We start from the raw sequence: 16240 nt of genomic DNA on the forward strand, positions 1-16240 counted from the left end.
GGCCTTTGAAAGCCACTGAAGAGTTCTAGGTAGGGGAATTTTGTGATCAAAATTGTGCTGTTTAAAAAAATCCCTCTTGTTTCAAGGTAAATGATGATTTGAACGGCTGTAGAGGCAGGGGTCACCCAGAGGAGGCCATGGTTTAGGCAAAATATGATGGTGGCTTGGTCCAGATTAGTGGCCGTGAGGATAAAACAAATGGAAGGTTTTGAGAGAAGTGATGACTTGATAGTGATGGGTGATGGACCTGACGTGACAGGCCAAGGATGGCTCCTCCATTTCTGACTTGAGACACTGTCATCAGTGGCGCCATTTCCAGAGACTAGAAATTCTTTTGATCCTTCAGTATTCTGGGGAGATATACAGGGCAGACAATAGCATCTCCATCTTACTAATGTGGTGATGAATATTCAAGAAAATCAAGAAATTTGCTGAAGTCTACATAACTCATTACATGCTGAGAGCTGCTGGCTTTTTACATTTTCTACTTCAAATGACAATGCTTGAACTAGTTCTCTTTGCATTTTGAAGCAATACCCCACCATAGGTGAAGTTAAGTGTGTTATTCAAAGGAAGAGAGAAAAAAACTGGGTTCCGATATAGTCCTCAAGCTTAAAATATTTATATATTCAACAATTTTGGCAAAACATAATTATGCTTCTTGGAATCATGGAAACATTCCATGAAACCCTAGATTTTAATCAGTTGAGAAAACTCTGAACTGGCCTAGGTATGCTTTTGTTTCTCTCCCAGCCGCAAGATTCTGAAATTTATCATTTAGAACAGTATTTCTCAATTCTTAATATACAGATGAGTCACTTAGGGATCTTGTTAAAATGCCAATTCTGCTTCAGTAGGTTTGGGGCTGGGCTCAAGATTTCTGCATTTTTAACAAGCTCCCAGAGGATGCAGAGGCTGCTGGTCGGACTTTTGAAGAAACAAGGCTTTAGATGAGCTCAGAACTTCTCAAAGTAGATGTGGGCACTGCGAGAGATCAGAGGGGAAGACCCAAAGGAATCCCAGAAGCATAATTATGTTGGAGATAAACAGAACTACACCTTGCTAATGGTGAGGCGAACAAACTTTGTCTATTTCTCCACTTTCCAAATTCCTTTTCTCCTTTAGCGCCTCGCCTATGTGTCCGTCCATCTTTCTACAGATTAACTAACTAATCCTTGCCTGGGGCAGACTCAAAGGTGGTTTTTCCTGTTACCCTTCCCAGGAAGCTGCATCTTTTAGCCGCACTTTGAAATTTCAAGACCCAAAGGAATAAAACTTTAATGTGGAACGACAGGCGATCCTTTGATATTTGTGGAGAGGGGACCCTGCTCAGCATTCCTTCAGTATCTGACAGGGACGAATCCTGGGGAAGAACAGAGACTCTGCCAGGTCAAGTGGCTTGTCCTAGGGAGTATTTTACCCTGCTTAATTCCCTGTGCCTCCTTAAAATCAAGCTTTAAGATATGCCAAATGCTAAAAAAGAAAGAATTTCTCCCCAAAGAAAGTCTGTCGGTTGCCTGTGCTGCCCATAGTCAGAGGTGATGTGGAGTGTGGGGACCTTGCAGAGAGTGAAGGGATAAACCGGTGGAGGTGGTTGAATTAGACGGAACTGTTCCAATTCATCACGCTGACCTGAGAGCCACGAGATGTTAGGTTCTGCTCTGGGTTTTGCCATTTACATTCTCTGTGACCTTAGGCTTCAGTCTCTGTGACCTTTGCTTTCAGTCTTTTCACATGGAAAATGAAACAGGACAAAATGATCTCTAAGTTTCCTTCTGGTTGTAAAAACTTTGTTTTTGAAGTTATTTCAGGTGAACTTGAAAAAAAACAGTTTTTAAGCTGTCGATTTTGACAGTGGCTGGTCATCAAAATCAACTTTAGAGACTTTTTTAAAAAATATAGATCTCTGTCCACCCTGTTCTGATCATTTGCGGATGCAGCCCTGCAACTATTGTTATAAAGTTCTCCAGGTAAATTCTGTCTGGTAGATAAATTTGGGACTCATTAGACCACGCCACAAGGGGGCGCCTGGGAGATGCTGATTTTCATCTCAGTGATTTAAAACCATTTTGAATATTAAAATACAGATAAAACTGACTTGCTGTTTCCATATCAAATTTTACTTCATATAACTTTGAAATGAATTTGTGCTTGAAATCATCTCTTGCTCTTTGATACTTGGGTTTAATTTTCTCTGCATGAGCTAAAGCTATATTAATATATTTATTTATTTTTGCTGAGGGAGATCCACCCTGAGCTAACATCTGCTGCCAATCTTCCTCTTTTTGTATGTGGGCCACCACCACAGCATGGGCACTGACAGACGAATGGTGTAGGTCTGTACCCCAGAACCAAACCCAGGCCCCAAAGTGGAGTATACTGAACTTAACCATTAGGCCACCAGGGCTGGCCTATGTTAATATAATACATACATAATTTCCAGCATTACAGATGTACAACATTAATGTAATCATCTGCATTCAAGCTAAGGTTGGAGGTTTGGAGAACGGCAAGCTATCTCCTGATGTGAATGAAAGATAAATGTTCCGGATTTTCTAAGACAATCTCATAACCCAAGGTCCCCACATTTCTCTTGCCTTTTTCTTGGAAGCTTCTAGAAAGAGTAGGTCATGCTTACTGTCTCAAAACCTGACTCCATCATCTTTCCCCTCAAAATATCTTCTTTTCTCATCTGTAAAATGAAGATAGCAAGAGAGCTAACCTCATTGGTTTGTTGTGGGGATCGAGTTAACACTCCTAAAGCATTCAGAACAGTGCCTAGCATATAATGAGTGTACAAAATAGGTAAGTTACTCATATCGTTGTGGTGCTGTTGTCACTGCTCTCTGTCTTGGCAGGACCTCCACCACTCAGGTACCCAGTTCCAAAACTGGTACCATTCTTTTCTTTCCTGTCTGTCAGAGAGAGAGAGAGAGGAAATGATAAAGCCAATGGGACAAAAGGTTAACAATAGGTGAATCTGGGTAAACGATATGTGAGTGTTCTATGGGCTCTTTTTTTTTTTTTTTAAGATTTTATTTTTTTCCTTTTTCTCCCCAAAGCCCCCTGGTACATAGTTGTATATTCTTCGTGTGGGTCCTTCCAGTTGTGGCATGTGGGACGCTGCCCCTGCGTGGTTTGATGAGCAGTGCCATGTCCGCGCCCAGGATTCGAACCAACGAAACACTGGGCCACCTGCAGCAGAGCGCGCGAACTTAACTACTCGGCCATGGGGCCAGCCTATATGGGCTCTTTTTTATTGTTGCCACATTTCTATAAGTTTGAAATGATTTTCAAAATGAAGTTAAACAAAACAAAACGCTTCACTGGCTTCCTCAGAATAATATCCGAAGCCCTTACCTACTTCCTCAGATTTGTTTCCTACTGTTTTTCCCCCTTGATGTTTAAACTTCAGCCATAATACATGACTTTAATTCATTATCTTTGTACTTACTACTCGTTAAGTTGGAATGCTGTAGTTTTACCCACTTGCCTACCTAGAAAACTCCTATTTATACTTCAATACCCAGCATATAATCTGTCCTGTATGAGGCCTGCATTATTTGATGGAATTAATCACCTGACTCCCCTAGGCTGACTGTGTTTCTCATTTCAACTCCTGTGCCCTTTTCTCACATAGTGTAATTAGTCTGTTTCCACAAAATTCAGAGTACTTGGAGAAGAGAGTTCCTCTGTCTTATTCATTATTGCACTTTGGAGCCTGAAACCCTGACTTCTGTCCTCTTGTGCTCATAAATATGTTTTTATTTGCCAGGCCATGCTGGTTCCCACACCTTTTGCCATTTGAAGTGGCCGCAATGACACGCGATTTGCCGCTGCTTCCTGTTGTTCCTAGCTGAAACTTGACTGCTGGCCACTCTCCATGTTTTTTTTTTCAATGTTTTCCCCATGAGTATGAAGTGAGCCTTTACTAATAAGGAACTGAAATCTAGTTGTCATCATTGTTACTTACAAGGCTCTCCCCACTCCAGTGACCTCCGTTGACTCCAATTCTGTGTTTTGGAGCCGGTCACTTTACTTCTTGGAAGTCTCAGTTTCCTCATCTATAAAAAGGGTACACTTTAGTCCAACATCCCTTATAAGAAGTTAAGTAAGGGAGGAAAAATACTTTTTCCTCTACTTTTCTAGGTTCTTGGTTGAGACCCCTTAAGGGGAGCAGTATATGCCACCCTGAAATATGCCTCTGTGGCACAGGATTATCCTGAGCTGGTTATTTTTAAGAAACAGCAGACACAGGAGAAGCTCTGAAAATCGAGTAGAAGTTACCCTTTTGTAGGCGGCATTTACATTTATAAGGAAAATCTCCGTTTGTGAGGGTGTCTCCCTCTCTGTACCAGGAAGAGAAGCACAACTCTAAATCTCTAGAAATTCTATCAACAAAAAAAGTCCGACTTAAATCTGCATACAACCTTACCCTTGTCTCCTGCACTTTGCCTGGTAACTGGCTCCTCTCACTCCCCATCTTTCTTTCATCTTTAGCTGAAGATGATATTTAAGGGGAGTCTCGGCCAAGGAACCTAGAAGGGTGGAGGGAAAATTACTCTTCCTTGCCTACATCCCTCTGTAATAAAAGACAGATTAACAGCAGAAAAACAAACAGAAGCTTAATGACACATCTACTTCCTGTATTCATGGCAGATACCCAGGAAAGCCGAGTAATTCCCTGAAATGGCCAAGCCACCACCTTAATACCATCTTCAGCTCAAGACAAAAGAAAGAGCTTTGAGGGTGAGGGGACCTAGTTACAGAGGTTACCAGGCAAAGCACAGGAGTGGAGGGTACAGTTGTTGAGTCAGACCTTCTCCATTGATGAGTGTTTCTAGAATTTTAGTCTTGTCCCCCTCTTCCTGGTACACAGAAGGAGACACCCTTACAGACTGAGATTTCCCTATAAATGTAAATTTCCCTCACAAAAGGGCAACTTCTATTCTGTTTTCAGAGATTCTCCTTGTCTGCAGCTTCTCAAGAATAATCAGCCCAAGGTAAACCTTATGCCACAGAGGCATATTTTGGGGTGGCATATGCTGCTCCCCTTCAGCTACATTTTCTTTTCTGTTCTATTTGCTTAGGCTTCCTGTTAAGACAGGTCATTTCATTTAATCCTTTGCGCTAATTTGTCAAAGTTCATCACACGTTAATTGAAGCTAACAAGTTATTTCTTGAGAGTTATATAAGTCGAAGGCCAGTGCGCCCCACTGGTGAGTGTGTGTTCCTTTGGATTCTTATGTTTTCATTCAGTGGAGATTATAGAGTAGGAAGAGCTTAGCACAGTTTATAGCCATCAAAGACCCTTCTAAAAGTTCCAAGTTTTCATGGCTTGTTTTTACTACCCCTCAAAACAATACGTTTTGTGGCTAAAAACTGAAGGGGTCCCTTAGAGAAGAAAAATCGCGACATTGGCAGTAAGATACATTCACTTTGAGATGCCACTTGTGAGGACTGAGTATTTTCTACGCTGATGAAATAGATCACATGCTTAAAATTTGTCTGTTGGGAACATGGGAAGTACGACTTTGGGGTGATTGTTTTAGCAGGGTCCTTGTCTTTCTAGGGCAACACTATGTCAGTGCCTTGGACAGAGCTTAACAGGAGTTCAATAAATATTTGGTGAATGAATAAATGAATGAGGTCAATAAGTCCATTTGGGGGAACATCAGAGCTCAAAGAGCCTGAATATATTGAAGCAAGTGAGAAAGAGAACCCAGAAGAGACGGGTTGTTCGAGGCCCAAAACTTGCCCGGAGGAGACCACGGGTGCTCCTGGTCGATGGATAGTGAAGATGTTCAGCTGCACTAGTCAAGGCTTTTCCATGGTGGATGGTCTCCAAACGTTTCTGGAATTGTTATTATTGTAACAATATCTTTTGGTTTCTCTGTGTTCCTGCTGTGTGTTGCACGCTGCAGTTTTTTGAGCCCGGGGTTTTCTGGAGTAGTCTTGCCACAGTAACAGGGTGAGTTACTGACAGTCATTCTCTGTCTCATCTGCTCTTTATCAGCACAGTACAGTTTCCTGTACCCGTCAGTGATGGGGAAATGATACAGCTGACATTACTACACGCAAGTAACCCAAAGTAATATTGGATTAATCTTCTGCGTCATTTACTCTAACTTTATTCACATTTTAAATGATTTGTAGTTATTTTTCTGAAGCACTCATTTTACTTTCTCTCTGAGTTCTTGTTAATCTGCTTGTCTCAGATTTTCTGGAGACTTTATTGTTTTTGCTGCTCTTCCAGTCTGGTGAATTGACAAATGACGATGTTGGGGGCAGTGGGGTAGACAGAGGCCCTCAGATGTGCTCTATAGATCATCAAAATGTGATGTACTATGTATTCTCGGCATGGACTGGAAATGAAAAAAAATGCCGCAAATAGAATTGATTCCTTTGGCCTTAACTTGGATTGGCAGCAACACAGATTCTGCTGTGGGTTGAAGTCATTTTCTGCTTCGGCACTACTCAGCCCGTGGGGAATGGTAGAGTCATGATTTAGCAGGAAGAATCTGGGAGCAGGCCAGCATCGACATCTGTTCTGAACTGTAATAGTGGACTGGAAAAATGCTTTGAAAAAAAGAGACAAGAGGCGAAGGAGCACACAAAACCTTTACCCTCCAAAAGGCCATGAAAAATGACTCAGTCAATTGCAAGCAGGTTGGATTGAGAGAGAAGTTTTCATAGAAATAAAATGTATACAGTACTTTCTTCATCTTCATCTACTGTTTCCCCCTCTTTTCTTATGATGCAAGAATCATAATACATGATACAGGAAAATCTTACTAGGAAGGACTAAAGCATCACTTTCCGTCCTTGAGATGAGTCTTAATGATCGAAGCCCATTGCCTTGGTAACATCTACCCGACATCCAACATCCTTTTAGTGAATTGCATAATGCATCTCTTTTCTCCAAACATGTGACTACACCATCTTATAGGAATTGTTTAATTTTTTTTTTCTTGGCATCAAAAGGTACTCTATCAATTGAATGTCATGAAGACCATGGGTTGGAGAGAGCACGGCTGATTTACTGGAAAGAGTTTGGAAACAGGCTGGCCTGGATTCAAATTCCAGCTCCATCATTTCCTGGCTGTGTGACTTCAGGCCAAGTTGCTCTCTGAGCCTCTCTTTTTCACCTGTAATGGGGATGGTAATATCTAATTCATAGGGCTGTTGTGAGGATTATGCGTGTCCCTGGGCACACGGAAGGCATGGGGTGAATGTTAGCTTCCTTTCTCTCTACTTTCTCTGAGTTCTCTTTCCTTCCGTCTTATTGCCCTGCAGACACAGCTGCATATCCAGAGTCTTGGTTTTCAGAGAAGGTGTTTTTGTCTGATTGGAGTCAATGAACCAAATTTGGCTCGTTTAAACTTGACGTTCGTTTCTAACTAGCGCAAAGTAGCTAGAAAAGCCAAGAGAGAAAGCAGGCTGCACGGCATACACGCACCGAGAGGGAGATTCTCCGTGTACTTGGAGCAAGCACAATGGATTTTGCAAAGCTGGGGCCAGGATCAATTGGGCTATTTGGCCAAAATGCCAGATTCTTTTTGGAAAGACTTTCTGAAAATGGCAATCAAATTTCAGTAAGCAGCAAATAGATGATTCAAAATAATAGAAATTATTTCCACACAATTTAGGAAAGCATTTTTTTCAGTTTCTCAGAAAAGCACGTTGCATTACCTGATTAATTACTGGGGTGTACAAAGAGAATAAAATAGCTCTTAGGAGTCCCTGGCCCTTATTCAACCTGTTTGAGTTGTGGTTTCCTTATGTAAAATGAGGGGATCAAAATGAAATTGATTATTTCTAAGGTGCCTTTTACTCTAAAATTCTAAGATTTTGTGCTTTGTTTAAACTGATACTAAAATTATTTTTACACTTCCTATATCAATAAATAACAATGATTTACTGGGAACTTACTTGGTGTGCTTCCGATCATTTATTCCCTATAATTACTCCGGGAAGCAGCTACTACTATTATTCCCATTTTACAGATGAGGAAAATGAAGCTGGGAGAATTTAAGTCATTTTTCCAAGGCCATTCAGTTAGCAAATGGTGATACTCGGATTTAACAGGAACTCTGATTCCATCTCATGCTTTTAACCCAAACCTATACTGCCTCCCAGTATACGGTAAACACATTGCTCATTGACAACGAAGCTTTATTGGCAACAGAGAAAATTCAATCTTGGTGAAAAATATTCTCTTAAGTAAATGGTATAGTGAATAATTATACATATCGGGACTGGGAAATTTTTCATTGCTTTGGGCTGTGAGTCCTATGGGTAGGCAAAATGTTTTATTTACCTTGGCTTCTCCTTGCCAGGAATAGCAGGCATTGAGTAAATTATTATTGAATGAAATGTGTATTGTATAGCGGAGTTATAAATCATTATAAAGGTTTTCAAGGGTAAAAGCAACTTTATAGCTCATTTAATCTGTCTACACCCACCCCACTATTTTATAAAAGAAGGAACTGGAATTCAAAGAGAGGAGGAAGGGAGACATAACTAGCGCCCAGGGCTTTTATTTCGCAATCCAGATCTCTTCCCACTTTGCTGTCATACGGAATTCTTTGCTTCCTGAAAAACTGTCACTTCCTGCCAGGGTATTCCCAGGGCTCAAAGCGCTTCTCCTCAACTTTGAGATGCTCAGGTCTCCAGTGTAAGCCCTGTATGTTCTTGCCCATCTGCAAAAGCTGAGGGCATTGCAGGAAATGCCAGCTGGCATGGCACAACACTCCCTTGAGAGAGGACTAATTTTGCCTGGCCCTGGAGGACTGGTCTGCCTTTTTCAGCTGTGTCTGCACCAATAGGGCTGGCTTTACAAGAGCCAAGAGGATGTTTCGCCATCTGCCTGTTAGTGGGGAACTGGCCTTTCTGCTTCTTGAACAGGGCTTCGGACGGCTTGGTGGCTCCGGGCCAGCCCACTGAGGCGCTGCTCCCGGGATGGCGTGCTGCTGAAGGAAAAGGAGCTGAGCTGAGCTCCAGAGCCAGGGGTGACAAATGGCTGGCACACATCTGCAGCAGCAAGTGTGATCTGAATACAACCGAGCACCGTTGTGCACTTTCTCCTAGATAGACGTCCTTATCCTGTTCAGACAGTCAACGGAGAAAGGACCAGCTTTAAAAAAAGAAATAATTTTTTTCTTAATTACACAAGTACTACGTGTTTATTGTAGAAAATTTAGAAAGTACAGAAAAATACAGATAAGAATCTATTGTATTACCATTCAGGGAGAGTCATTGGGAAGTTTTTGTTATATACTCTTTGTAGCTTTTAAAACATATTTTTTATGGATTCTACACGTGTGTGTTTTCTTTTTTTAAAAAAATACATCAGAAACATTTTTGTATACCATTAAATCTTATTTAACGATATTTTTAGCAGCTGCATAGTATTCCATCCTATGCTTATACCACACTATGCTTATACCCCTACTGTTGGGTATTTAAGGGCTCTTTAACTTTTTGTTATTTTAAGTAATATGATGATAAATTTCCTTTTTGCCTAACTCTGATTGTTTTCATAAGCAAATTCTTTTTTTTTTTCACCTGGTATGACCTGGTAGATTATTTCTAACCCAGAGCCCCAGACATTTAAAAAGTAATATAAGCTCCAATTATAACTCAGTTATAAGCTCAATTATAACTCAGTAAAGCTGGGGGAAAAGTAATACATGCCCATTACAGAAACTCTGGAAATGTAGAAAATAAAAATAAAAATAAAAGAAAGGAGGGGAAAAAACCTACACATATTTCTAGCAACCTGTTGCAAATGCTATTAAGCTTTTGAGGTATTTTCTTTCAGTCATCTTTCTCTGTATATTTATTTGTTTTACATCTTGTGATTATATACAATTTTTCCACCTTTTTTTTTTAAATTGCAAAACACTGGTTTATAATGTTATATAAATTTCAGGTGTACGTCATTACATTTCAGCTTCTGTATGTACTACATCGTGTTCACCACTAAAAGTCTAATTGCTGTTCATCATCATATAAACGTGCCCCTTTACTCCTTTCACCCTCCCCCTACCCCCTTCCCCTCTGGTAATCACCAATCTGTTATCTATAACTACGTATTTGTTTGTTGTTGTTTATCTTCCACACGAGTGAAGTCATATGGTATTTGTCTTTCTCTGTCTATTTCATAGCATTATACCCTCAAGGTCCATTCATGTTGTTGCAAATGGCAAGATTTCATCGTTTTTTATGGCTGGGTAGTATTCCATTGTGTGTATAGACCACACCTTCTTTATCCATTCATCTGTCAACAGGCACTTAAGTTGTTTCCCAGTCTTGGCTATAGTGAATAATGTTAAGCAAATTCTTAAAAGCAAAATTGTTGAGTCTAAGTCATGACTAGTTTCTAGTTCTAAAGCTTTGATGACCACTGCCAAATTGCCTTTGAGCAACGTTATGCCAATTTACTTTCCCACCAAAGGTGTATTAGAGAGCAAATTTCTCAGTGTCCTCACTAACATGGGGAGTTAGCTTTAGAATGTTTGCCAATGTGATAATTGAAAAATGTTAGTGTTCCATCTTTACACTTAAATGTAGGTGGTTGACCACTACATGTTTCTTTAATTTCAGCCAAGCTAAGGTCACAAAGTTTCATGGACACTCAGGTTTGTTCCCAGATAAAGACAATCACACTTGAGCCATTTTTGCATATATAATCTTTTTTTTTCTTGTTAATTACGTGAAAGTCATGACGCCATCCTAGACTCACCTTTTCAGTTTGTAGATGATAATACTCATCTTGGAGCAGATAATCCTTTATTTTTCTTTTCTTTTCTTTTTTTTTTTTCAGGGAAGAAAAGTGGTCATCCTGCCTTTTGCAGTCACAATAAAGAATATTTCCCACAATGGTTTATTTCCATGAGTATCTTAGGTATGCTGCCAGGAAATTCAGTATAAGTGCTTCTGTGTAGCAATATTTTGATAAGAATAAAATGTATTGTAATGTTCTGTTTCATAAATTAAAAGTATTGTTGGAGTGTATGTTTTTTTACCCACTAGAAAAGAACAATTGGAAACATCTTGGGTGGAGTTACTTAGAAGATGCTGGAAAGGAGCATGGCATTCTAGTTGGTGGGATGGTTTCAATAATAAAGAGTGAACATGGCTAGGTTGTTCTACTAGGCTGAGGTGTTCAAGAGAACGCCTTATTCATCTTTGTATTGCTAATGCCTATGGCGGTGCTGGAAAATGGAGTCTACTCAGAATTTAGTATTTCTCATGAATGCTTGTTCTTGATCTGAGAATAAAACCATCGATGGTAAAGGAGAAAAAAGTTCTTTATGTTTCTTACCAAAGAAATGGAGATGATTAGCTAAATCTCAATTTTTAAAAAGTTTTGTAGTTGTATTTTAAGTAAGCCAGTGTCGTTACCTACCTATGGTTTTCCCAATATTTGCAAAATCACCTTTTATAAAAATATACACAGTATATTTCTGAAGTATTTATAGTTTATCATTTAGATGAAAAATGTTTGCAATTAACAAATACTTTAATATCGGTTGTTTATTCTCTGTATAGGCAGAAAAATTTTTCTGTAATTGCAGCAGGGAAAGAAAATCCTAAGAAAGATGATTTTATTTCTGTTTTAAGATTTTGGCTTTTCTTATGTTAAGGAAGACCTCAATAAAACGCTAATGCTGTAGCTAAAATCTTAGCTTCAAGGTAGTGTGCTCTAGTGGACAAAGGAGGTGGGGGTCCATGGATCTGGATTCTGAACCCAGCTCTGTGACCAGTGAGGAAACTTTGTATAGTCCAACACCCACTTTAGGTCTCAGCCTTCTGATCTGTAAAATGTGGGACCTGGACTATTGCTCCCTTCTGGGCCAAACAGTCTCATTCTCTCTGTGATTTTGATAATTGTAGCTTAGCCAGGTAACGTCAAATTTGGCTGAAATCTAACAAAAGCAAACATCACTTTGCAAAGTCTCCCTTTGCAGAAGTATTTTCTCTTCTGTTCTTTCCCTCCTGTTTTTGGCAGCATGCTATTCCCATTACTTCTTGTACGGCGTAGATAGAAATAGTCTTTTCCCTTTCTTCACTTTCCAGGGCATATCTTTGGTTGAGAGAGGAAATGGAAAAGATGCAGCGTTGAAGAAAGCTGAATTATTCTACACAGGCAGGTGCAAGGAACTACCCAAGGAAAGAAAAGAATGAGGAGCTGGAGAATTGAGAGGGAAGGCTGGAATGGTGAGTGTTTGAGGGAGAATGACTGAAGAAGTTAGAGCAGCTGACATTGGAGGAAAGGCAAGGCAAGGTGAATGTTTGCTAAAGAAGATGTTTAGGAAGCTTTGCTCTGTGTCACTCAATGAAATTCCTTTTTGCTCCCTCTTCAGGAGACCCAGAGTAAAGGTCTATATAACTCTTCATTGTTCTCTGGAGAGGATTGTCTTCCTTATGGATGTGACGGTGTGAAAAACCTGGGCATGAGATGACCCTGCTGTGTTCAGGTTAGACTTAACAAGCTAGAGAGAGACACTTCAACAGCAGCCAGCGCTCATAAAATATTATTAAAAAACAGAAAAACAGACCATTTATTATGGGTCAGCCCCATCACATATATGTTCTCTAATATTTTGAACAATTCAATAATGTAGATTTCTTTTCCCCCCATATAACACTCTGCCTCTGGAAAGCTGGGCATTTTTATCTTAAGGCATTGCAGGTCTGCTTTTAGGAGAGGCTCAAAGAAATATTGAATCAAATATGCACAATTTTGCAAATTTCTGCAATAACCTCAGCTATTGCTATCGGTTCTTTGCTGGATTAAAAGTTAATTAGGTTAAGGGCCAGCCTTGTGGCTGAGTGGTTAGGTTCACGCACTCTGCTTTGGTGGCCCAGGGTTTCACTGGTTTGGATCCTGGGCACGGACATGGCACCACTCATCAAGCCATGCTGAGGCGGCGTCCCACATGCCACAACTAGAAGGACCCGCAACTAGAATATGCAACAATGTACTGGGGGGATTTGGGGAGAAAAGGGAAAAATAAAATCTTAAAAAAAAGTTAATTAGGTTAATAATTTGAATTATGTTAACATTACATTATTAAAAATACATATGAACTGAAGTTAAATCTCCAAACATACTGTGCATAAAAGTATGAATGTATTCTTCCAAACCATTTAGATATTATAATAGGATGACTATTTAGATAATAGGAATATAAGTTCTCCTAATTTTAACAGCAAAGTGAAAGAAATATGAGTCATTCTTATATTGAGCATGTGTCACAAAAGCCAAAGCAAAGCTTCTAAGTGTGTATGGAACCTGGTTCCCCTTCCTGGTTAGCATCTCAGGAATTGGGATAGCTAGCTAAGCATAGAACCAGGCCTCCCGACCCCCAGGCTTGGTTGGATTTTTGTGGCATGGATTGCCTCCAACACAAAAGACCCGTCTCAACTCATACTCTCTCCACTTTCTCAGCAACCTCCAAAAACAGTCATTCACTTATAATTACACTCTGTGTCTCCAACTGGGCCAAGGCTGAACTCAGGCTCTGCTGGGTGCTCAAACGATCAGGCATCATAAAAAATCTTGATGCTCCCCAGAAGTGCTGTAGCAACCTACGCCCCAGCTCTGGTCTGCACTCACGCCCACAATGGCCAGGTTATTCCTTCCGAGAGAAAGAAACCAAGCACAAGAGGCAGGATGTGGTTCTTCATAGTAAACCTTCGGCTGTCTCTGCCCAGTACGCACATGGTGCCCTCTCCTGGCAGAGCAGAGCATTTCCAGAAAGGGGATGGAGAATCTGATTGCTGGTGACTTTGGGTCTTTGACTAAATCATTCCGCAGCACACACTAAGATTTTCCAGATAGCTCTTTATTTGTTTATTATGAGCTTTATTTGAGTTAAAGATAGAAAACAATATACTTTTATTTGTAATTTAAGATGCAAGTTGCTATGGCAATCTAAGATGGTTTACAGTAATTCCTTTTATATATTCTTCATCATATTATCCTTTTAGACTTTTTAATATATGAAGAATAAGGTTAACTAGTTATGAAGTTTAACAATAATCAGAGAATTTTTTTCAAAAGAATTTCCTTAGTGTGCTATTAGTATAAAGCTCATAATAGGCAAGATATTTATATTAAGGGCATGAACCCAAATCATTAAATAAAAATAAAAGCATATTCTTAAAAAGGTGCTAAAGAAGAAGATGCATCAAAAATATGCAGTCTACATATTTTTCAAAAGGATGTGAACTGGGGCTGGCCTCTTGGCATAGTGGTTAAGTTTGGCGTGCTCCGCTTTGGCAGACCAGGTTTGCATGTTCAGATCCCAGGTGCAGACCTACACCACTTGTCAGCAGTGCTGTGGTGGCAACCACATACAAAGTGGAGGAAGACTGACACAGATGTTAGCTCAGGGCTAATCTTCTCCAAGCAAAAAAAAAAAAAAAAGGAATATTGGCAACAGATGTTAGCTCAGGGAGAACAGGGAGAAAAAAAAAAGGACATAAACTATATGTTTAGGCACTGTCTTCTCTTCAGTTTTCCTTTGCCAACAATATACAGCAGGACTTTTGATGTCCAGATGCTACTGGGGAAAGATGACAAAGGTAATTGTATGCAGACAAGCTTGTGTATAATGTAGAGACAATGTAAAGATATCATTTCAAAATTAAGGTTTGCAATGATAGTTGATTGATACCCAAAAGGCTTGGAGTGTCTTCAGGTAATTAAAAAATACAAATCTGTGTATATTATGCCACTAGAGTCATGTCTTCAATGGTACTTGATGTGTAGAATTTCCACCTTTAAAACGACTTTTTAAATTTTCTACACAGGCTGATATTTCATTTCTGTGCTGTTTTATAGGCTGGCTACATAAAATAAACTTTATTTGTAAGTAAGATGTTTATTTATAATAAACAGGTGATCAGTCATGAGAAGCAACCACTTCTCCTACGCCTTAGTGTACAATAGACACGTTCTAAATATCAAACGTTTAACATATAGATACTGGACTTTGAAAAATGGCAATCTTGGGGCTGGCCCCGTGGTTAAGTGGTCAAGTTCATGCACTCAGCTTCAGTGGCCCAGGGGTTCACCAGTTTGGATCCTAGGCTCGGACCTAATACTGCTCGTCAAGCCATGCTGAGGTGGCGTCCCACATAGCGGAACTAGAAGGACCTACAGCTGCAATATACACCTATGTACTTGGGGGCTCTGGGGAGAAGAAGAAAAAAGAAAAAAAAAAAGATTGGCAACAGATGTCAGCTCAGGGCCAATCTTTAAAAAAAAAAGACAATCTTAAAAATTCCCCATGTTTCATCATATTGCATAGCTGAAATTCATCTACTTTTTGTAAAAAGTGTTCTGTTCATTCAAGCAGAATTTTGCCCCAGTCTCCCTCCATTTCCTGCTATCATACTGTACGGTGGATCCACAAGTTTATTGTGTGTGTACCTTAAACCTTTAAGTAGTTCACAGTTTTAACACAGTTCTAAAGTAGCACCTTCATCAAATACGAAAATAGTTCAGGGATACTGCTGGTGAGGTGAAACAGCCCACGTGTGGTTGAGTCCTGCCTCCATTGCTTCACTCAGGGAGAATGCCTTGTGTGTGCCGGTTATGATCATTAGTTCCAACAAACAGATCTATTCCTCCAGCTTCTTTTATTTATTTTTTTTTCAAATGCATCACATTTGGTTTGTAAATTGACAGCATTCCCATGAAGGGTATCAGCATTCTTAGGATCTATATCAATATGCTTTAAAAAGTTATTTGAGGGGGCCGGCCCCATGGCTACTGGTTAAGTTTGGTGCGCTCTGCTTTGGCGGCCTGGGATTCAGTTCCCGGGAGCAGACCTACACCACTCATTGGCAACCATGCTGTGGTGGTGACCCACATACAAAGTAGAGGAAGATTGGCACAGATGTTAGCTTAGGGTGAATCTTCTTCAGCAAAAAAAAAAAAAAAGTTTATTCCACACATAAGAATGGTAGATTTCAGGATAATTGCTTGGAAATCCTACATATTCATCCATGTCAAATGTCTTCACCTATTTAAAACAAAGGTCTCCATTCTGGTGATGTTCTATTAGGTTTTTTTTTTTTTTTGAGGAGGAGGAGGATTAGCCCTGAGCTAACATCTGCCACCAATCTTCCTCCTTTTTGCTGAGGGCGATTGGCCCTGAGCTAACATTTGTGCCCATCTTCCTCTATTTTATGTGTGGGACGCCTGCCACAGCATGGCTTG

General features: G+C 40.0%; 1 long non-coding RNA gene and 1 pseudogene across 1 annotated transcript in view; one reads left to right on the forward strand and one right to left on the reverse strand.

Annotated features, from left to right (window-relative positions):
• Window positions 1-879: 879 nt before the first annotated feature.
• LOC139078424 (uncharacterized) overlaps window positions 880-16240 on the forward strand; it is a 31649-nt gene continuing 16288 nt past the window's right edge. Inside the window, exons 1-2 of the long non-coding RNA XR_011531356.1 lie at window positions 880-1068; window positions 12085-12225. This is a non-coding gene — a long non-coding RNA (uncharacterized lncRNA). The remainder of the gene's footprint in view (window positions 1069-12084; window positions 12226-16240) is intronic.
• Window positions 15367-16085, reverse strand: LOC139078360 (glucosamine-6-phosphate isomerase 2 pseudogene; annotated as a pseudogene).

Source organism: Equus przewalskii, chromosome 22 (genome assembly GCF_037783145.1).
Source record: "Equus przewalskii isolate Varuska chromosome 22, EquPr2, whole genome shotgun sequence".
Taxonomy (NCBI): Eukaryota; Metazoa; Chordata; class Mammalia; order Perissodactyla; family Equidae; genus Equus; species Equus przewalskii.